Here is a 24,609-nt window from a genome sequence, read left to right as displayed (position 1 = left end):
TCCTCCCTACAGCATTCATTAGTTTAATTGTTGGCTTGGTAACCATAACGGAACGAAAATTTTATGTGTTGGAAGAAGATGTCGAAATTTTTGTAGATAGGAAAGATGAAGAATGAGTGAGCCCTGAAATGGAAAGAAGATCTCACACAGCTGGGACTGCGCAGCTGCAACACTGTGTAGAGGTTACAGAACAACCTCCTCCCTACAGCATTCATTAGTTTAATTGTTGGCTTGGTAACCATAACGAAAAATTTTATGTGTTGGTAGGAGATGTCGAAATTTTTGTAGATAGGAAAGATGAAGAATGAGTGAGACCTGAAATGGAAAGAAGATCTCACACAGCTGGGATTGCACAGCTGCCACACTGTGTAGAGGTTACAGAACAACCTCCTCCCTACAGCATTCATTAGTTTAATTGTTGGCTTGGTAACAATAACGGAAAATTTTATGTGTTGGAAGAAGATGTCGAAATTTTTGTAGATATGAAAGATGAAGAATGAGTGAGGCCTGAAATGGTAAGAAGATCTCACACAGCTGGGACTGCACCGCTGCCACACTGTGTAGAGGTTACAGAACAACCTCCTCCCTACAGCATTCATTAGTTTAATTGTTAGCTTGGTAACCATAACGCAAAATTTTATGTGTTGGAAGAAGATGTCGAAATTTTTGTAGATAGGAAAGATGAAGAATGAGTGAGACCTGAAATGGAAAGATGATCTCACACAGCTGGGACTGCACAGCTGCCACACTGTGTAGAGGTTACAAAACAACCTCCTCCCTACAGCATTCATTAGTTTAATGCTGTAAAGAAGAGTTAGAAATTTTAGGTGGATAGAAAAGACGAAGAGTAAGTGAGACCTGAAAAGGAAAGAAGATCTCACCCAGCTGGGACTGCACAGCTGCCACACTGTGTAGAGGTTACAAAACAACCCCCTCTACAGCATTCATTAGCTTAATGGTGTATTGATAACCATACCGGAAAATTTAATGTATGAAAGAAGAGGTCGAAATTTTTGAGGACAGGAAAGATGAAGAATGAGTGAGACTTGAAATGGAAAGAAGATCTCACACAGCTGGGATTGCACAGCTGCCACACTGTGTAGAGGTTACAGAACAACCTCCTCCCTACAGCATTCATTAGTTTAATTGTTGGCTTGGTAACCATAACGGAAAATATTATATGTTGGAAGAAGATGTCGAAATTTTTGTAGATAGGAAAGATGAAGAATGAGTGAGACCTGAAATGGAAAGAAGATCTCACACAGCTGGGACTGCACAGCTGCCACACTATGTAGAGGTTACAGAACAACCTCCTCCCTACAGCATTCATTAGTTTAATGCTGTAAAGAAGAGTTAGAAATTTTAGGTGGATAGAAAAGACGAAGAGTAAGTGAGACCTGAAAAGGAAAGAAGATCTCACCCAGCTGGGACTGCACAGCTGCCACACTGTGTAGAGGTTACAGAACAACATCCTCCCTACAGCATTCATTAGTTTAATTGTTGGCTTGGCAACCATAACGGAAAATTTTATGTGTTGGAAGAAGACGTCGAAATTTTTGTAGATAGGAGAGATGAAGAATGAGTGAGACCTGAAATGGAAAGAAGATCTCCCACAGCTGGGACTGCGCAATTGCCACACTGTGTAGAGGTTACAGAACAACCTCCTCCCTACAGCATTCAATAGTTTAATTGTTGGCTTGGTAACCATAACGGAAAATTTTATGTGTTGGAAGAAGATGTCGAAATTATTGTAGATAGAAAAGATGAAGAATGAGTGAGACCTGAAATCCAAAGAAGATCTCACACAGCTGGGACTGTGCAGCTGCCACACTGTGTAGAGGTTACAGAACAACCTCCTCCCTACAGCATTCATTAGTTTAATTGTTGGCTTGGTAACCATAACGGAAAATTTTATGTGTTGGAAGAAGATGTCGAAATTTTTTTAGATAGGAAAGATGAAGAATGAGTGAGACCTGAAATGGAAAGAAGATCTCACACATCTGGGACTGCGCAGCTGCCACACTGTGTAGAGGTTACAGAACAACCTCCTCCCTACAGCATTCATTAGTTTCATTGTTGGCTTGGTAACCATAACGGAAAATTTTATGTGTTGGAAGAACGTGTCGATATTTTTGTAGATAGGAAAGATGAAGAATGAGTGAGACCTGAAATGGAAAGAATATCTCACACAGCTGGGACTGCGCAGCTGCGACACTGTGTAGAGGTTACAGAACAACCTCCACCCTACAGCATTCATTAGTTTCATTGTTGGCTTGGTAACCATAACGGAAAATTTTATGTGTTCGAAGAAGATGTCGAAATTTTTGTAGATAGGAAAGATGAAGAATGAGTGACACCTGAAATGGAAAGAAGATCTCACACAGCTGGGACTGCGGGGCTGCCACACTGTGTAGAGGTTACAGAACAACCTCCTCCCTACAGCATTCATTAGTTTAATTGTTGGCTTGGTAACCATAACGGAAAATTTTATGTGTTGGAAGAAGATGTCGAAATTTTTGTAGATAGGAAAGATGAAGAATGAGTGAGACCAGAAATGGAAAGAAGATCTCACACAGCTGGGACTGCGCAGCTGCCACTCTGTGTAGAGGTTACAGAACAACCTCCTCCCTACAGCATTCATTAGTTTAATTGTTGGCTTGGTAACCATAAAGGAAAATTTTATGTGTTGGAAGAAGATGTCGAAATTTTTGTAGATAGGAAAGATGAAGAATGAGTGAGACCTGAAATGGAAAGAAGATCTCACACAGCTGGGACTGCGCAGCTACCACACTGTGTAGAGGTTACAGAACAACCTCCTCCCTACAGCATTCATTAGTTTAATTGTTGGCTTGGTAACCATAACGGAAAATTTTATGTGTTGGAAGAAGATGTCGAAATTTTTGTAGATAGGAAAGATGAAGAATGAGTGAGACCTGAAATGGAAAGAAGATCTCACACAGCTGGGACTGCGCAGCTGCCACACTGTGTAGAGGTTACAGAACAACCTCCTCCCTACAGCATTCATTAGTTTAATTGTTGGCTTGGTAACCTTAACGGAAAATTTTATGTGTTGGAAGATGATGTCGAAATTTTTGTAGATAGGAAAGATGAAGAATGAGTGAGACCTGAAATGGAAAGAAGATCTCACACAGCTGGGACTGCGCAGCTGCCACACTGTGTAGAGGTTACAGAACAACCTCCTCCCTACAGCATTCATTAGTTTAATTGTCGGCTTGTTAACCATAATCGAAAATTTTATGTGTTGGAAGATGATGTCGAAATTTTTGTAGATAGGAAAGATGAAGAATGAGTGAGACCTGAAATGGAAAGAAGATCTCACACAGCTGGGACTGCGCAGCTGCCACTCTGTGTAGAGGTTACAGAACAACCTCCTCCCTACAGCATTCATTAGTTTAATTGTTGGCTTGGTAACCATAACGGAAAATTTTATGTGTTGGAAGAAGATGTCGAAATTTTTGTAGATAGGAAAGATGAAGAATGAGTGAGACCTGAAATGGAAAGAAGATCTCACACAGCTGGGACTGCGCAGCTGCCACTCTGTGTAGAGGTTACAGAACAACCTCCTCCCTACAGCATTCATTAGTTTAATTGTTGGCTTGGTAACCATAACGGAAAATTTTATGTGTTGGAAGAAGATGTCGAAATTTTTGTAGATAGGAAAGATGAAGAATGAGTGAGACCTTAAATGGAAAGAAGATCTCACACAGCTGGGACTGCGCAGCTACCACACTGTGTAGAGGTTACAGAACAACCTCCTCCCTACAGCATTCATTAGTTTAATTGTTGGCTTGGTAACCATAACCAAAAATTTTATGTGTTGGAAGAAGATGTCGAAATTTTTGTAGATAGGAAAGATGAAGAATGAGTGAGACCTGAAATGGAAAGAAGATCTCACACAGCTGGCACTGCGCAGCTGCCACACTGTGTAGAGGTTACAGAACAACCTCCTCCCTACAGCATTCATTAGTTTAATTGTTGGCTTGGTAACCTTAACGGAAAATTTTATGTGTTGGAAGATGATGTCGAAATTTTTGTAGATAGGAAAGATGAAGAATGAGTGAGACCTGAAATGGAAAGAAGATCTCACACAGCTGGGACTGCGCAGCTGCCACACTGTGTAGAGGTTACAGAACAACCTCCTCCCTACAGCATTCATTAGTTTAATTGTTGGCTTGTTAACCATAATGGAAAATTTTATGTGTTGGAAGAAGATGTCGAAATTTTTGTAGATAGGAAAGATGAAGAATGAGTGAGACCTGAAATGGAAAGAAGATCTCACACAGCTGGGACTGCACAGCTGCCACACCGTGTAGAGGTACAGAACAACCTCCTTCCTACAGCATTCATTAGCTTAATGCTGTATTGATAACCATACCGGAAAATTTAATGTATGAAAGAAGAGGTCGAAATTTGTGAGGACAGGAAAGAGGAAGAATGAGTGAGACCTGAAATGGAAAGAAGATCTCACACAGCTGGGACTGCACAGCTGCCACACTGTGTAGAGGTTACAGAACAACCTCCTCCCTACAGCATTCATTCACTACCTATGAATTTCTTTAGGTCGATCACGTTCCTGAGACCTAATAACTTCTTACTTTTAGGGTACTCTAGCCTATATGCATTGGCATGTGGTTTTCCTATGATCCTGAAAGGTCCTTGGTATACGAACATGAATTTTTTTGTTTCTGCATTTACTTTCTTTGATTTTTCTTTGGTTTTGACAAGGACTAATTGACCTATTTCAAAGCTAGTAGGTACAGCTTTTGCGTCATGACGCTTCTTCCTTTCCAACGCTCTTTTTCTCATATTTGCCCTAGCCTTTAGTTTCTTCTCGTCTGTGGATATTTGCGTTCGAATAGGGAATTCTACCATATCTGCAATCACATTGTGCGGTTCTTGGCCAAACATCAATTCGCAAGGTGCAAAACCAGTTGCATCATGTCTTAAGTTGTTAATTACATTCTCAAAATACTTAATGTGCTCTGCCCAACTTGAGTGTTTCCGAGCACAGTAAGTTCTGCAAAGCCTATTCAATTCCCTCATAATACGTTCACTCATATTTCCTTGGGGGAAATACGCAGATATTTTCAGATGTTTCACGCCGGCCTTATCTAGACATTCCTTAAATCTATCAGAAGTAAATTGAGGTCCATTGTCTGACAGCAAATTCTTCGGAACGCCATCGTTCACGAAGAAATCTTTTTCCAACTTTTCAACCAATGTTTTTGCATTTGCTCTTTTAATTGGGTATAGCTTAACATATTTACTGAATCCATCCACCACAACAAAAACATGGGTACAACCACCTCTCGAAACAGGAAGAGGGCCAAACAAATCACAAGCCAGTAATTCTAGGGTTTCAGTTGGCTCTACTGAATGCATATCCCCTTGTATTCTGGTGTTGGCAGCACGGACTTTCTGGCACACTACACACGATGCTAGACGCTTGGCCACACGGCGGTACATGTTGTCAAACACAACCTTCTCTTGTAATTTTGCAATGCACTTCTTTGCACCGTAGTGCCCATACCTCAGGTGTACATAGTCGATTAGTAAGTCTACATGTCGTGAGTGAAAGCACAGCTTCCACTCAGAAACACCTACCTTTTTCCTCCTAAACAGAATACCTTTATGCAAACAATAGTACTGTGAAACCTTAGGATAGTTCGCATTTCCTAAATAGCTCTTCACTAATTTCAGTTGGTCATCTGCATTCTGATCACGTCTCAAGTTCTTAATCACTCTCTTTAATGCACTTTCTTCCTTTACTTCGTGCAATGCAAACATTCGAAATTCATTTAGGTCGGTTGCTGTAATTCCCGCGTCATCACAGAGCTCCGCACTTCTAGATAACCCATCAGCTACCAGATTGTCTTTCCCTTGAATATATTTAACCTCAAGGTCAAACTGCTGGAGATACAATGACCATCTTACCAAACGAGCATTCCTCAATTTACAGGTCTTTAAAAAGGTCAATGCCTTATGGTCACTGTAAACTATTATCTTGTGACCTAATAGATACTGCTCAAACTTCTGTACCACAAATACAATTGCCAACGCTTCTAGTTCTGAGATGCCATAATTTCTCTCTGCTGCCTGTAAAGATCGACTTGCGAAAGCTATAGTCTTGTGCACTTCTTGTTCGTTCTCTATTTCTACTTGGAATATCTCCACAGCTATACCATAGCCACTAGCATCAACAGACATACAGAATGGTTTTTCAAAGTCAGGATGATGCAAAATTGGACTATTAATTAAAGATTGTTTAAGCACCTCAAACGCCTGTTGACATTCTGCTGTCCAAACCCAAGGGGTATTCTTTTTCAGCAGAAGGTGAAGACAAGGAGCATTAAAAGCCTGATCACTAACAAAACGCCTATAGAAGCCGAAAAGACCGAACATCGATCTCAACTGCTTCTTGTTTCTGGGAGCCTCAAATTTTTCAATGACTGCTAGCTTGCCTGGGTCAGGCAGAATACCTTTTCCACTTATCCTATATCCCAAGAAACCTATTTCCTCTTTAACGCACTCTGTCTTTTCAATCTTTAGTTTCATGCCACCTCTCTCAATAGCCTCTAACACTTCCTCTAATAAAGCTATGTGTTCTTCCCAGGTAGGAGTTGCTATTAACAGATCATCGACGTAGACTGTTGTTTTATTACTTAAACCTGGTCCTAAAACATGGCACATCACACGTACGAAGGCACAAACAGAGATATTAAGTCCGAAAGGTACCACACGGTATTGGTAACAAACTCCTTCGTGCAAGAAAGCTGTGTACTTCCTTGAATTTTCCGCCAGTGGCAAATTCCAATATCCACACGTGATGTCCATAGAAGTTACGAATTTTACTCCCCGGAATTTTTGCAATAACTCGTCCATGTTCTGCGGTCTATCACTTTCCCTAACCACTAGTTCATTCAACCAACGAGCGTCCAAGACCAATCTGACACTCCCGTCTCTTTTTGGTACAACAAAAAGAGGATTATTGTACTCACTGACCGCTTTCTCAATCACACCCCACTCCAGCATTCTCTGTATTTCCTTTCGAACCGCCTCCTTCCTAGCTACATGTATTTGGTATGGCTTCCTGAAAAACACTTGGCCGGGTTTCACCTTTAATTGACATTCATAACCTTTGACTATGCCAGGTCGATCCGAAAATACCTTATGATGCCTTTTTAGAACCTGTCTCAGTTCTTCCTTCTGATTGGCGGAAATTTTATCGATTTCCTGCAACTTAGCTTCTATCTTGTCTAAAATAATTGCTTCTTCTTCTTCTGTGTTTAGCTTACTTGTACCAAGATTAACATCCTCGTCCCAATACCTCCTATTTTTCAGAACTCGTATAGGCAGCTCCCAAGTTTCATGATCAGTTACTACATGTTTATCACTAAAAGGTACTATAATTACTCCAGTTATTGGCAAGACCATTTTTAACTGGCTTTTTTCAAAGTCAACAACACCCTGATATTTTGACAAGAAATCTATGCCAATTAAAACCTCAATACTGAGATTGTTTACAATTAAACATGGATGATCAATTAAATTACCATTAATGTTAAAGGGCAGCAAAGCTTCTTGCTTTATCGTTTTTGACACCTTGCCCGTAGCACCAATTATTCTTAGTCCTGATACCTTCATTACAGTAAGCTTGTCATTACCAGGTAATGCATCAAAGAAGGACTGAGATATCGCACTCACTTCACTTCCACTGTCTAAGAGACAACGTACATTGATACCCAACATATTCACTATTATTATAGGGTGGCTTATTCTAGGTTGTACAGGTGATTCCTCAAATTCATCTAATAGTTCCATTTGGATTTGTCTCCAACTAAAGTGATCGACATCTGTCTTCAATACATTTAGGTCACAGTGTGTAGGGGTTTCCTGAATTACATTTTCAGCTGCCTTTTCCAGTCGGTCTATTAATTTTAAATCGAAACACCGCACGACTTCATTACATTTAGTTTGCTGAACATAACCCAAATTACTGTAGTCTGAGCGTTTCTGCGCCTCCAGACCGGGCATAACACTAGTTACAGCTAAACCACTTTCTCTATTATCGTCGGTTTCCTTCTTAAGTGACAACTGGTCACAGCTACTGGGTTCATCGACCCTCAACAGGCTACCCTCTACATTCTCACTTATCTCCTGTCCTAAATCTATTAGTACATTATCAACATCCTGCACAGGCACTTTAGATAAGAGCACATCATTCTCATCGTAAATATAAGCATGAATTTCTTCTGCTTCTTCACCTGACAATTCAGTATTTTGTAGCTCTTCCCTACTGTTACACTGCTGCGCTTTCTCATTCTCTTCCCACTTAGAAAGCATCTCTATCACGGTATCTATCAAATACTGTGAGTGATCTAATATTTCTGTTGTATCCTTAGGTGCTACCGACTCTTCATCCACATGTTCAGTTTGAGTATTCTGATCTGCCTTACCAATTCCCTTAACTACTGGCATAGGAAAAGTAACCGCCTGGTGAGCGCCAGTGTCCTCATAGACGGGAACTAGTTTTCCTGCCTCGGCCTACTGCTGTTTCCTTTATTTTCATTATAGTTAACTGGCACAGCATTACTTTCCGTACTGTTGTTTACATGCATATTTCTGTTTGGAACAAAATTATTATCCCTTGGATGCCATTGTTGGTTCTGATAATTATTTCCCCAGTTCCTACCTCTCTTAGGATGGCGAACACCTACTGTTCTGATGTTTACATTGCCATTTTGCTCGTTCCTAAAATTACTATTATTGTTATTGGCATTTCGGTTATTACGTGCTTGCTCCTCATTGGCAGCAACACGTTCTACACGTTCCAAATACTCAATGAAACGATCCAGATTGTCTCTAGGGGCTGATATAATTCTAGTTTGCCAATACCATGGCAGTTTGGCTTCAAGACCTAGTATAATCATTTCAGGTTTCAGCTTTTCCTCCAAATGTGACAAACGTGAAATCCATGACCTAGCAAACTCTTTAATTGATTCCTTGCCTGCATTGAAGCGTTTTCCACTCCAAAATTCTCTCAACACTTCATTTTGCTTATTGCTAGACCAATACTCATTAATGAAAGCTGTTTTAAATTCCGCCAATGTTTTACACTTTAACATAACATCAGCTGACCAACGCATGGCGTCACCTGCTAAATGGCTTCTAATAAACGATATTTTCTCTCGTTCAGACCAAGTTGGTGGAATTACATCTTCAAAATCGTTCCAGAAATCTAGCGGGTGGATATTTTTATCTGGATCAAACCGCAAGAACTGCCGGCACCCGATAAAAGCGGCATTTGCAGCTACAACTTGTTGTATACTACCATTACCAGAAGTTACTGAAGCTACTTTACTCTCAATGTTAGCAATGTTAGTACTGATATTTTCTACTTTCATTTCAACATTATCTACTCTTTGTACAATAAGAGTAGTGTCAGTTTTGATTGCTTCTACTTCTGCTTGACATATGTTTACTTTAATATTAACATCTTTAAATCTATCTGAGCACAGTTCAGATTCCGCCTCGATCTTTTCTGTTAACTTGTGCTCCAGCTTCGCATCTTCCATTTGGAAGTCTTTGCGAACCTCAGCAACTTCGGATTTAACTGTTTTATACATTTCAGAAAACTGTTGAGCAACCTTTTTCTTAATATCCTCATGATTGTAATCAATTTTACAATTCAAACTGTCTAGATCCTCTTTCAACTTATTGCAACCAGCCTTGAAGGTATCGTCCATTACCTCCAATCGTTTATTAAAATTAGTTTGACTGGCCACAATCCTGTTATTTACCTCAATTATATTAGATTTTAATTCAGCATTCATTCTAGCATTACTGGCTGACATTTCAGCATTACTGCTTTTGACCTGTTCACTTATTTCAGACTTTAATTCAGCATTATTGGATTCTAATTTATTGTCCATTGCCTCAAACCGCATGTTAAAATTTGTTTGACTGGCAGCTATTGCTTGTAATATAACATTTAGATCAACAGCCCCAGCATCTTTGGGTTGCTCACGAGCTGGCTTTTTATCACACTCAGGTGACAAAAAACTAGCTCCAATACCAGAATCATCAAAACTAAATGAAATTTCTGATTGATTAGTCATATCTAACTTCTCCTTCTTAAACTCTACCATCTCTGAAGACTGTTTCATTTTTAATTCATCGGAGTAACTATCATCCAATAAATTTACAATTTCTACTTTCTGCTTTACTACAGGGGTCTCTATTATTGAATCATTGCCCCTTCGCACACTACTGTCAGGAGACAATACTTCATATTTCACTTTAACATTACTACTTTCAAGCATATTTACACTCGAACCATTGTCTGGATTTACAGTTCCCTCAACAGACATAGGTTCTGATATAAGTTTAACCTCAGTTTCTTTTGGCGGTTCCATCGCCGACAGTTTTTTAGTGCAGGTTAGTAAAATTTTTAACAGCTTTTCACTTCACTTAGTTCCTTCTGCACGACGTATGGCGTTGCCGGCGCGGCGTACCAGGATTCCTGATGCGACGTGGCACGTTGAACTGCAGACGGCTCTCCGATGGCTGTTGTGTGTTTGCGTGGCCCGCAATTGCAGGCGCTGCGCCGGCTGCTCCAGCGGACGACTGCGGTGCGGCGAGACTGGCTTCTCGCGATGCCAGCAGCACCGCTAGACTCAGTGCCAGCTCCGTCAATCCAGAGGCGTTGTTAATCCAATTCCGTCGTCCACATACACACGTAACACATTCACTGTTCTATTCTCAGTTGCATGTCGCATTTCACTCGCGAATCCGAATAGTTAAAAAAAATCACTTTCACTTAATTGATTTCCCGGCCGATGCACCATATGTGGGGCGGCGGATAAGTTTGTAAAAATAATTAAATTGCTGTATAAACGCTTGCATGTAGAATCAGTTTCTGGCTTTTAGAATGTTGTTAATGCTGTCTTTCGCCGTTCTCAACACTGGCTCTCCATTTACCTTTTAGCACCCAGAAAGTGATTTAACAAAACATGGAACCAGTAATTAGAGATCCTAGTGCCCACTTTAGCTGAGAATGTCATTATAGCTGCAGCTTATAGCTCTAAGGAATTAGGAGATTGTCCGGGATTTCCAATCAAAAACGGTTTTCCAAAATAGTTGAGTATATTCTGAAATTCACTGATAAAAAACACAAGTATCCCTACAACCTAACTAACAGAGCAGTTCAGAGTCTAATGCGCTGATGCAACTATAAATGTCCGAATTAAATGTTAAAAAGAATGCTCGCCATAATTTGATGAAAGTATTTCATCAAACGCCACGCTAAATATTTGGTAGAATGTCTGTCCCGCGACAGCGCGTGAAAATACGACAATACGCAAACTGAAGCTGGATAATGAAAATCATCCCAGAATTAGCACTTCACTTGGAATGTTTTCATGGTTCCGCGTATCTCTAGTAACTTAATACGGCACCCGAGGCTGTTTGTAGTAGTGACACTAATGCGACGCGACTCCCGACACAGATGGCGTGTCATTCAGCGTCTGGAGAGAACTGGGGCCTTGCTTCCTCGCGCAGCGTTCTTATATATAAAGCCGTGGTGCGGACGGCTAAGGGAACGCCTGGTCAAATCGGCTCTCCCGACTAGCCGCTGGGCTAGTAACGCACCACTTCAAGTTACATAATAAATTATAGCTTCTTTTGCTGATGGCCGATGAAGCTCTTAATTTAAACGTGCATTCAGCACGCAGGTAAGTATTGATAATAAAATTTTGACGTGGCTAAGTTAAATATTTTGGGCGAGAGAATTAATTTAATTACACTGCACTCAGTAGTCTAGTTGTATGTGATTATTACATTTTAAGTCGCTCGAGACTGTTACTAAATAGTTGTAATGGCTCTAAGCACTATGAGACTTAACTTTTGAGGACATCAGTCCCATAGACTTAGAATTACTTAGACCTAAATAACCTAAGGACATCACACACATCCACACCCGAGGCAGGATTCGAACCTGCGACCGTAGCAGCCACGTGGTTCCGAACTGAAGAGCCGAGAACCGCTCGACCACAGCGGCCGGCCCAGATTTTTACTCATAGATATTTTATTATTAACGTCTGCAGTGGTTTGCCGCCAACAGCGTAATTGAATAGTAATGGATCTGTTTACGCACAATATGTTCCTTTTGGGATTCCATATCTCAGTCTGTAGAAACGGAACTCTTGAAGAATCACTTTATTGATCGCCTCTCTTTCTGTTTGTCCGACTGTTAAGACCACTTGTTTTTTCAGGAACGGGGAGCCACATCAAGTTGAAGAGTATGTCACATACTAAGTTTCTGGTCCTTGGCGGTGTAAAACATTTAAGCTTCTAAGTCAGTTGAATAAAATGATATGTCACATACTTTGATACTCATAGAACTCACTCACCGAAACTTACAGGGAAACATCCATTATCACTTAAGCACATTTGCTTATATTAACGCTTCAGCATTACGTGTTTACAATAATGTTTGAAGCAGAATAAATGAACTTAAATTTGTGCTGAAGCCGGGACTTTTTTTGTTGATCTTATTTTTGTTCTATATTGCTCATCCACCTCCAAATTTACAAGGATATTCTGTAAATCACATTTAAGTGCCTGGCAGAGGGTTAATCGAACCACCTTCACAATTCTATATTATTCCAATCTCGTATAGCGCGCGGAAAGAGTGGACACCAATATCTTTCCGTGCGAGTTCTGATTTCCCTTATTTTATCGTGGTGATCGTTCCTCCCTTCGTAGGTCGGTGTCAACAATATATTTTCGCATTCGGAGGAGAAAGTTGGTGAGTGGAATTTCGTGACAAGATTCCATCGCAACGAAAAACGCCTTTCTTTTAATGATTTCCAGCCCAAATCCTGTATCATTTCAGTGACGTCCTCTCCCACATTTCGTGATAATAAAAAACGTGCTGCCCTTCTTTGAACTTTCTAGATGTACTCCGTCAGTCCTATCTGGTAAGGATCCCACACCGCGCAGCAGTATTCTAAAAGAGGACGGACAAGCGTAGTGTAGGCAGTCTCCTTAGTAGGTCTGTTACATTTTCTAAGTGTCCTGCCAATAAAACGCAGTCTTTGGTTAGCCTTCCCCATAACATTTTCTGTGTGTTCCTTCCAATTTAAGTTGTTTGTAACTGTAAAGCCTAGGTATTTAGTTGAATTTGTGGCTTTTAGATTAGACTGATTTATGGTGTAACCGAAGTTTTACGAGTTCCACTCATGTGGATGACCTCGTTATTTAGGGCCCACTGCCACTTTTCGCACCATTCAGATATCTTTTCTAAATGGGTTTGCAGTTTGTTTTGGTCTTCTGATGACTTTATTAGTCGGTAAACGACATCGTCATCTGCAAACAACCGAAGACGGCTGCTTAGATTGTCTGTTAAATAGTTTATACGAATTTGTGCGAGGCGGACGTCCGATTCCACCCATTTAGGTTCTTTGTTGATACATTCACTCAGTTTTTTTTCTGTGTTTTTTTTTTTTTTTTTTTTTTTTGTTGCAGATGGTATTTAATCCTCTGACCGAACACGCTGAACTACCGTGCCGTATAGGATTCGAATCCGGGTCATCTTGCTTGCTAGGCAGGTATGCTAACTACTACACTACCACAGCAGTGTGGTTAACGGTGCTGCACGAACTATCCAAGTTGAGTGCTCTCCAAACTAAAGTTCATATCTTCTGCTTACTTTCCCTTACATTTTCAGTACTGTCAGGGCTTTATCGTAGATAAAGAAGAGATTTAAACGTCTCGGAAAAGTATAATTATAAGATTATTTGCTTACGTTATTCCAAGACAAATAAGAACCCAGCGTACTCTAAGTACAGAACAGCACTGATGCATTACGATAGACCTAAGTACAGAACAGCACTGATGCATTACGATATCCGTTCAGTGACATCAGCTGTCTGACGTAGTACACGTCATCCTGTGTGCGCTGTTGCATACTCGGACAAGTAGCTCTGAGACTTTTCTCTTTTCCTCAGCAGACGTTGACGCGTAACACATCTGAATTGAAATCATTGTAGGAGGAAAATGGTATGTTTCCGGACATGGGTTCCTATTCAGAATATTATATAACTTCTCTCTGTAAGTCTTAGAATTCCCGGACAAAGGTATTTGCATGAGTCTACTGATTTCAACCGGGAATCATTTTCATCGTACTGGCAGTATACTTTTGCCGTCTCTCTCCCTCCTTTTATGTAGCTTGATTTTATCTGGGCATCATTTTCATCTTACATTTTACTGTGGAGTAGAGCGCTTAGATAACTAAGATATAATTTCATGAGCGAGGAGCATGTTGTTAATGAAAGTGGACATATCGACGGCGTTGAACTTTGCAGGGAATTATATATAACAGAGAATCGCTAATTCATGTGCGAGAAGAATTTCATTGACACTAGGGTCAATAAAACTCCGTTCATTTCAAAGAGATACGTGTTATTTCCACAAACGACGTATACTCAAGTGTGATCTATTAATGAAAACCAGCTCGAGAACAATTCCGACCGGACCGTTCAGTTCTAATAAATAATTTGATGCTTTCTTCGGAAAAGAAGTGACTTCACGGATCATTTTTTGGCTCCAATGTTTCTAAGAACGGAAAGCAAATCTGATTGCTATGCAACAGAGCGCCGACGAATATTTCTCCGCAAATTTGATTAACACTTTCAGCTTCAGCATCTGCAGCAGCTGGAGCAGATCGCCATAACAACGGAAGCGTATAGTGTGAAAGCAGTTTCAGCCATCCCCCTGTGTCCCACCAACGGTGTATGTATTCTACATATACATCTACATTTATACTCCGCAAGCCACCAAACGGTGTGTGGAGGAGGGCACTTAACGTGCCACTGTCATTACCTCCCTTTCCTGTTCCAGTCGCGCATGGTTCGCAGGAAGAACGACTGCCGGAAAGCCACCGTGTGCGGTCGAATCTCTATAATTTTACATTCGTGATCTCTTCGGGAGGTATAAGTAGGGGGAAGCAATATATTCGATACCTCATCCAGAAACGCAACTTCTCGAAACCTGGACAGCAAGCTACACCGCGATGCAGAGCGCCTCTCTTGCAGTCTGCCACTTGAGTTTGCTAAACATCTCCGTAACGCTATCAAATAACACTGTGACGAATCGCGCCGCTCTTCTTTGGATCTTCTCTATCTCCTCCGTCAGCCCGACCTGGTACGGATCCCACACTGATGAGCAATACTCAAGTATAGGTCGAACGAGTGTTTTGTAAGCCACCTCCTTTGTTGATGGACTACATTTTCTAAGGACTCTCCCAATGAATCTCAACCTGGTACCCGCCTTACCAACAATTAATTTTATACGATCATTCCACTTCAAATCGTTCCGCACGCAAACTCCCAGATATTTTACAGAAGTAACTGCTACCAGTGTTTGTTCCGCTATCGTATAATCATACAATAAAGGATCCTTCTTCTTATGTATTCGCAATACATTACATTTGTCTATGTTAAGGGTCAGTTGCCACTCCCTGGACCAAGTGCCTATCCGCTGCAGATCTTCCTGCATTTCGCTGCAATTTTCTAGTGCTGCAACTTCTCTGTATACTACAGCATCATCCGCGAAACTACAACAGAACACACACACACACAGAGAATCAATCACTCACACATATAAAGCCACAACACAAGGTGGAGTGGAAAACAACTCAGTATAAAAGGCTCAGTATAGGCAAAATACAAATAACAGTAAGTGAAGATAGCTGGGTGATTTTATAGTCTCTTCTTCTCTCCTTCTTTCTCTCTCTCTCCATCTGTCTCACCTTCTTTCTCTCTGTCTCTCCCTTTGTCTTTCTAACACACACACACACACACACACACACACACACACTCACACACGGGAGAGATAAAGAGAGAGAGGTAGATACGCTCTATAAGGCAGTGGTGAGAGACGGAAGCCGCACTGGATTAAAAAAGGGGACAAGCGACAGGAGAATGACAGGGAAGGCTCCTGTGACAAGACGATAACAAAAGCGCCCGGCACTTCATTAATGTTCCCACTTATCTCCATTCTCTGTCGTACACGTATTTTCACGCCACACGTTCCTCTACAACAGAAGCATTAGTAATGAAGTACACGCCAGCGAGATAGCATTATTCGTCGCGACTGCCCCAGGGTGTGGGGGCGGTGGTGGGTGTTACTTTGAAGTGCCGTCGGTTTCACGGAGCAGGTGCACGCACCGCCCTCCCGCGTATGTTTTTGTCGAACACTGGACACGTCCTCCAATTACTTACAATACCTTTGGCACGAACGTCTGTGCCCGCACCCGAGGCAGCGTGGGTACTTGTTGAGGTCCGGCCCTCATACACGGCACTGCGCTGCATTATTCATTATCGGAAAGCAGCTGGCGACAACTGTGACACTGGTACTCTTAGCTTTTCCTTCATCTGCGCAGCCCAAACTCGAGCGGCCGCCTATGTCCAGGAAACAAAGAAAAGAAGTTAAAAATTTAGTGGAACTTCTGGAAAACCTGACTGCTGTCGAGTGACATAAATAAGACAACTGTCTGAAACTTCCTGGAAGATTAAAACTGTGTGGTGCACCGAGACGCGAACTCGGGACCTTTGCCTTTCGCGGGCAAGTGCTTTATCAACTGAGCTACCCAAGGGTGAGTCGTGCTTGGGTAGCTCAGTTGGTAGAGCACTTGCCCGCGAAAGGCAAAGGTCCCGAGTTCGAGTCTCGGTCCGGCACACAGTTTTAATCTGCCAGGAAGTTTCGTATCAGCTCACACTCCGCTGCAGAGTGAAAATTTCATTCTGGAAACATCCCCCAGGCTGTGGCTAAGCCATGTCTCCGCAATATCCTTTCTTTCAGAAGTGCTAGTTCTGCAAGTTTCGCAGGAGAGCTTGTGTAAAGTTTGGAAGGTAGGAGACGAGGTACTGGCAGAAGTAAAGCTGTGAGAACGGGGCGTGAGTCGTGCTTGGGTAGCTCAGTTGGTAGAGCACTTGCCCGCGAAAGGCAAAGGTCCCGAGTTCGAGTCTCGGTCGGGCACACAGTTTTAATCTGCCAGGAAGTTTCATATCATCGCACACTCCGCTGCAGAGTGAAAAGTCTCATTCTGAAGACTACTGTCTAGCTCGGAGAATAATCGCCGTTTGCAAAGCGCCAAAAAGTCAGATGCTCTGGAGTTCGTGATAGGTGCAAGAGCCGTGTTATCCGTTGAAATGTAGCCGTTAGTCCCGCAAACTTCGTTCATAATAGAGATTTATGAGTAATGTACACTTAACCTATTAAAAGGGGTGTAAAACAGGGACGCTGCTTCTCTGCCCTACTGTTCTGGATTTCCGGAAGGCTTTTGACACTGTACCACATAGCCGGCTCGTAATGAAACTGCGTGCTTATGGAATATCGTCTGAGTTATGTAACTGGATTTGTAATTTCCTGTCAGAGAGGTCACAGTTCGTAGTAATTGATGGAAAATCGTCGAGTAAAACAGAAGTGATTTCTGTCGTTCCGCAAGGTAGTGTTGTGGTGTCACCGCCAGACACCACACTTGCTAGGTGGTAGCTTTTAAATCGGCCGCGGTCCGTTAGTATACGTCGGACCCGCGTGTCGCCGCTGTCAGTGATTGCAGACCGAGCGCCGCCACACGGCAGGTCTAGAGAGACTTCCTAGCACTCGCCCAGTTGTACAGACGACTTTGCTAGCGATGCTACACTGACAAATACACTCTCATTTGCCGAGACGATAGTTAGCATAGCCTTCAGCTACGTCATTTGCTACGACCTAGCAAGGCGCCATTACCAGTTTATATTGAGATTGTTATTAATGTATCAACAAGAGCGATGTTCTCCAATTATGGATTAAAGTTGAGTATTCTTTTCTTGATAGGATAATTACTTTACCTTGTTCCAGACCTCACGCCAGTCTGCGTGAGATTAAACGCGTGCATTTCGGCCTCCTCTAGCAACACGGTGTTGGCTCTTCTGCCAACACATCAAGTGTTATAGGTCCTTTGCTGTTCGTTATCTATATAAACGATTTGGGAGACAATATGAGCAGCCGTCTTCGGTTGTTTGGAGATGACGCTGTCGTTTATCGACTAATAAAGTCATCAGAAGAGCAAAACAAACCGCAAAATGATTTAGAAAATATATCTGAATGGTGCGAAAAGTGGCAGTTGACCCTGAATAACGAAAAGTGTGTGGTCATCCACATGAGTGCTGAAAGGAACTCGTTAAACTTCTGTTACACGATAATTCAGTCTGATCTAAAAGCCACAAATTCAACTAAATACCTAGGTTTTACAATTACGAACAACTTAATTTGGGAAGAATACATCAAAAATGTTGTGGGGAAGGCTAACCAAAGACTGCGTTTTATTGGCAGGACACTTAGAAAATGTAACAGACCTACTAAGGAGACTGCCTACACTACGCTTGTCCGTCCTCTTTTAGAATACTGCTGCGCGGTGTGGGGTCCTTACCGGATAGGACCGACGTAGAACATCGAAAAAGTTCAAAGAAGGGCAGCACGTTTTGTATTATCGCGAAATATGGGAGAGAGTGTCACAGAAATGATACAGGATTTGGATTAAAAGAAAGGCGTTTTTCATTGCGACGGAATCTTGTCACGAAATTCCAATCACCAACTTTCTCCTCTGAATGCGAAAAGATTTTGTTGACACCGACCTAACAATCACCGCGATAAAATAAGGGAAATCAGAGCTCGTGCGGAAAGATATAGGTGTTCATTCCTTCCGCGCTCTATACAAGATTGGAATAATAGAGAATTGTGAAGGTGGGTCGATGAACCTTCTGCCAGGCCCTTGAATGTGATTTGCAGAGTATCCATGTAGATGTAGATGTGTTCAAACTGTACATGTGAACATATTAAACAAAGCCGAAAGATTGGAATTAACATTATGGGCGAATTGGTTCTCTGGCGACATTACTACGTTCAGTGAAATTGAGGAGGGATTACAGGACCAGCTGAATGTGTGAAGGAGCATTTTAGAAATGATCGTCCCACAGAAAACTGTTCTCCATCTCGCAGTGATTTCTTCTTCTGCAGTCCGGCCCACATGTCTTCCTTGTTAGAAACAGATCACTGTTGCTCAAATGGATAAGCTGTAGTGGAACCAGCCGCAGTAATTGTATCTACCGGTTGCAATACAGATTTCAATGTCAGGTTTACTGGCTATTAGAGAATGGAGAACTCTCGAGTGAAAACTTCGATACATGTTACTCCTTTTACGCGAAACACCGCCAAATCAGTGTTGATCTGAAGTTACAATTTCGGCGCAGCCACGAAGTCACAGCCACTCAGGACAGCGAGCTTATGGTAGTTAACAGAACCCGTTACCAAAAAATTACTAATCTAACTGCCTGTGACAGCTCGCTCAAATATTACATAGCTCTATCGCTTTCAAAGCTCAGTTTTCGTTCTCGTCTTGCACAATACGCTACGTGAATTTTGCTTATTCAAAAGTCACACCAGAGGTTGAAAATACCGCTTCAGTTGTAAATTTGTTTTATTATCACGACCGGTTTCGGGCTCTCATAAGCCCATCCTCAGGTGTCGGCACTGTGCTGTCGCCCCCGAGCGCCGCGGTGGACGTGGACTAGGCGCGCTGTGCTACCTATGAGCCCAGAACAGGAAGATAAGCATCATCAGCTACAAATCAGATAAATAGATCTTCATAACAACTCGTCCGAGAAGCTATAGACGAAGTTCGTGAAACTGCTGAGTTGCAGATCAAAATTAGTTGGCAGGAGATGGATACGCTGCGTTACGCAGTTGGTACTGCTGTGATCACAGAGACAGAAGAAGATCAAAAGAATGTCATCAGCACACTTGAAAAAATTTTATACGTACAATATGGTATGAGAACAAGCCAGAATAAACTCAAGTGATTCTACGTACTGCCGAAGAAGAGTATGAACCGTTGTTGTTGTTGTTGTGGTCTTCAGTCCTGAGACTGGTTTGATGCAGCTCTCCATGCTACTCTATCCTGTGCAACCTTCTTCATCTCCCAGTACCTACTGCAACCTACATCCTTCTGAATCTGCTTAGTGTATTCATCTCTTGGTCTCCCTCTACGATTTTTACCCTCGACGCTGCCCTCCAATGCTAAATTTGTGATCCCTTGATGCCTCAAAACATGTCCTACCAACCGATCCCTTCTTCTAGTCAAGTTGTGCCACAAACTTCTCTCCTACCCAATCCTATTCAATACCTCCTCATTAGTTACGTGATCTACCCACTTATCTTCAGCATTTTTCTGTAGCACCACATTTCCAAAGCTTCTATTCTCTTCTTGTCCAAACTATTTATCGTCCATGTTTCACTTCCATACATGGCTATACTCCATACAAATACTTTCAGAAACGACTTCCTGACACTTAAATCTATACTCGATGTTAACAAATTTCTGTTCTTCAGAAACGATTTCCTTGCCATTGCCAGTCTACATTTTATATCCTCTCTACTTCGACCATCATCAGTTATTTTACTCCCTAAATAGCAAAACTCCTTTACTACTTTAAGTGTCTCATTTCCTAATCTAATCCCCTCAGCATCACCCGATTTAATTTGACTACATTCCATTATCCTCGTTTTGCTTTTGTTGATGTTCATCTTATATCCCCCTTTCAAGACACTGTCCATTCCGTAAGAATAAGAATTAGAATAGAGGAGCTAGAAATGGTTATAAATAAATAAATCTTCTGCTACCAGTCACGATTTTTCTTTACTTTAGTTTTCGCACGACGCGTTTCAAGAAATAAAACTATCAACTTTCTAGACGTAAATATTACAAGACACAACAACACATGCACATTCAAAATTTATAGTAAAAACACAATGCCTGACACCACAATCCCTGCAACCTCATGTCACCCAAATATCCATAAACAGGCAACATACAGGTCAATGCTGCATAGGGCAACAAAAATACCATTGAACTAAGAAAATCTGCAACAAGAAATAAACACAGTGAAAAAGATTGCAGTTGCCAATGATTACAATGCTTCCATGGTTGACACAATCTTAGACAAAGTGAAGAAAAACCCAGGTACAAACTGCACCACAGAAGAGAAAGAGAAAAACAAATGTATATCTAGCATTCCATACACAGGCAATGTATAACAGAAGATTGCACATATTTTCAAAAATCACGGAGTAAAAATTGGGTTTTCTACATCTAATAAACTACAGCAAAAACTAATACATAATATAAAGTGTAATCATGATCCATATTCAGACTCTGGAATATACAAGGTAACATGCCAGGAATGCTCCAGGTTCTGCCTGGGACAAACAGGCCGAAATATCAACACCAGGTACACAAAGCACATTAGAACATACACACACAACAAACACACTACATCAGCAATAGCAACACACACATATATAATACACGACACTCATTTGGAAAAATAGAGCAAAATGTCAAAGTACTCCACCGACTAAATAAAGGACGTAAAATGGATTTGCTTGAAGAACTGGAGATATATTCAGATTACAGGACATATGAAGATAAAACAGTAAATGAAAAACTTGAAAGTGAATCAGTGAATTTCTTCAGATGTTTCGATAATATACTTAAATAAAAATAGTAAAATATAGAAATAAGCACAATTGCAAAATCAATATAAGCAATTTATGAGCCAAATTGTTAAGATAAATAACCTATGTACAAAAGCATATCATAATCTGTGGAAGACCTATTATGTTATCTCTGTGGACTACCTGTAACAAGATCTTTGTAAGTGTTTTGTTTATATAAGATTTTTCGATGTGTAAGGTGTACAACAACTTGGGTATGTAGTTAAGTGTGTGTGCGACTCTACACAAATGGACCATTAGAAAACTGTAAGTACAAATTCTTCTAAATTTTAGCCACTAACTTCACAAAAAGAATTGATACCCAATTAAAAAATCGTGTGTTTCTGATGTATTACAGTAAAAGTCAACTAAATGAAGCTGACTCACACACACTGACAACATCAAAAGAAATAGCTTAATACACACAAAAAACGCACTTAAAAATGGGAATTATTTCTCGAAACGCGACTTGCGAAAAGTAAAAATAAAGAAAAATCGTGACTGGTAGCAGAAGATTTATTTATTTATAAACAAACCTATTGTTTCTACAGCCGCAGGCTTTCAAAAACCATTTATAATGGATCAAATCAGAGATAAAAATGGTAGAGGAATTTAGCTATTTGGGAAGCACGATTACAAGGGATGGTAAAAACCGGAAAGAAATTGTGAGCAGAATGCAACAGGCCAAAATTGCACTTAATATGAGGAAGAATAAATGGATGTGAAACTTTGGCAACAGGAAAACAAGAGAGAAGAGGCCTAGAAGCCTTGGAGATGGGGTGCTACAGGAGGATGATGGAGATAAGTTGGAAAGACAGAGTTAACAAGGAATATTTGCTGAGAAGAGCGCAGGGAAACAAATCTCTGTGAAGTCACATCCAAACAAGAAGAGACAAACTCATAGGAAGCATTTTGAGACACAATAATATCATTCGAACTGTAGCATAAAGAGCTATTGATTGGAAGAATTGCTGGAGCGAACAAGAATTTTATACATGAATTATGTCGAATGCACTAGATACGTGGAAATGAAGGAGAAGGTATACAGAACAGAGGAATGGCGTACTACAGCAGACCAACTTCAAGGTTGAAGACTTAAGAGAGAGAGAGAGAGATACGCTGCATTTCCTCAGAACTCTCCCAACAAAGCTAAGACTTCAGTTCGTCTTTCCTAATACTGATTTCACGTGTTTATCACGTCTAATATCGCCTACTAGTATTAGCAAAATACTCACAAGATATGACGTGCTCGAGATGTTCACCACCAATCTTCTAATCACATAATGTAGTGTACTCTCTCTTTCATTTTTTGTCAGGTATGTGGAACATTTGGGTGACGATTCCGCAGCTGTGTTAGTGGTTTTGAAGAAAATGCCTTCGCCAGTGGTGCTTTCCTTTTTATTTTAAAACACGGCTGGTTCTGGTAATCAAGGCCATTATTTAGCGATATCTACATAGAATCGAACAACATAACACGACAGAGCTACTTACGAGAGCTATTCGGAAAGTAAGGTCCGATGCTGTGCGAAATGGAAACCAAAGTGAAAATCCTATAAAGCTTTGCACAGATGTGTCAGGCAGAGACTACAGTATGCCCGTCAATCACATTGTGTCACTCTTTTCAGTTCTGAGCGCACGGTGAGTGCTTAAAGATGCTTACAACAATAGTGTTTCCCGATAAGTACAAGTGCCTGGTGTGAGATTTCGCCTGATGTCATGCAGCCCACATAACATAGCTGTCATACTTTTCCTTCTGCTTGACAATTGTTGTTGTTGTTGTGGTCTTCAGTCCTGAGACTGGTTTGATGCAGCTCTCCATGCTACTCTATCCTGTGCAAGTTTTTTCATCTCCCAGTACCTACTGCAACCTACATCCTTCTGAATCTGCTTAGTGTATTCATCTCTTGGTCTCCCTCTACGATTTTTACCCTCCACGCTGCCCTCCAATACTAAATTGGTGATCCCTTGATGCCTCAGAACATGTCCTACCAACCGATCCCTTCTTCTGGTCAAGTTGTGCCACAAACTTCTCTTCTCCCCAATCCTATTCAATACTTCCTCATTAGTTATGTGATCTACCCATCTAATCTTCAGCATTCTTCTGTAGCACCACATTTCGAAAGCTTCTATTCTCTTCTTGTCCAAACTATTTATCGTCCATGTTTCACTTCCATACATGGCTACACTCCATACGAATACTTTCAGAAATGACTTCCTGACACTTAAATCAATACTGGATGTTAACAAATTTCTCTTCTTCAGAAACTCTTTCCTTGCCATTGCCAGCCTACATTTTATATCCTCTCTACTTCGACCATCATCAGTTATTTTGCTCCCCAAATAGCAAATTTCCTTTACTACTTTAAGTGCCTCATTTCCTAATCTAATTCCCTCAGCATCACCCGACTTAATGAGACTACATTCCATTATCCTTGTTTTGCTTTTGTTGATGTTCATCTTATATCCTCCTTTCAAGACACTGTCCATTCCATTCAACTGCTCTTCCAAGTCCTTTGCTGTCTCTGACAGAATTACAATGTCATCGGCGAACCTCAAAGTTTTTATTTCTTCTCCATGAATTTTAATACCTACTCCGAATTTTTCTTTTGTTTCCTTTACTGCTTGCTCAATATACAGATTGAACAACATCGGGGCGAGGCTACAACCCTGTCTTACTCCCTTCCCAACCACTGCTTCCCTTTCATGTCCCTCGACTCTTATAACTGCCATCTGGTTTCTGTACAAATTGTAAATAGCCTTTCGCTCCCTGTATTTTACCCCTGCCACCTTTAGAATTTGAAAGAGAGTATTCCAGTCAACATTGTCAAAAGCTTTCTCTAAGTCTACAAATGCTAGAAACGTAGGTTTGCCTTTCCTTAATCTTTCTTCTAAGATAAGTCGTAGGGTCAGTATTGCCTCACGTGTTCCAGTGTTTGTACGGAATCCAAACTGATCTTCCCCGAGGTTGGCTTCTACTAGTTTTTCCATTCG

Source organism: Schistocerca piceifrons, chromosome 1 (assembly GCF_021461385.2).
Source record: "Schistocerca piceifrons isolate TAMUIC-IGC-003096 chromosome 1, iqSchPice1.1, whole genome shotgun sequence".
Taxonomy (NCBI): Eukaryota; Metazoa; Arthropoda; class Insecta; order Orthoptera; family Acrididae; genus Schistocerca; species Schistocerca piceifrons.
Note: the sequence above shows the minus strand (reverse complement) of the source record.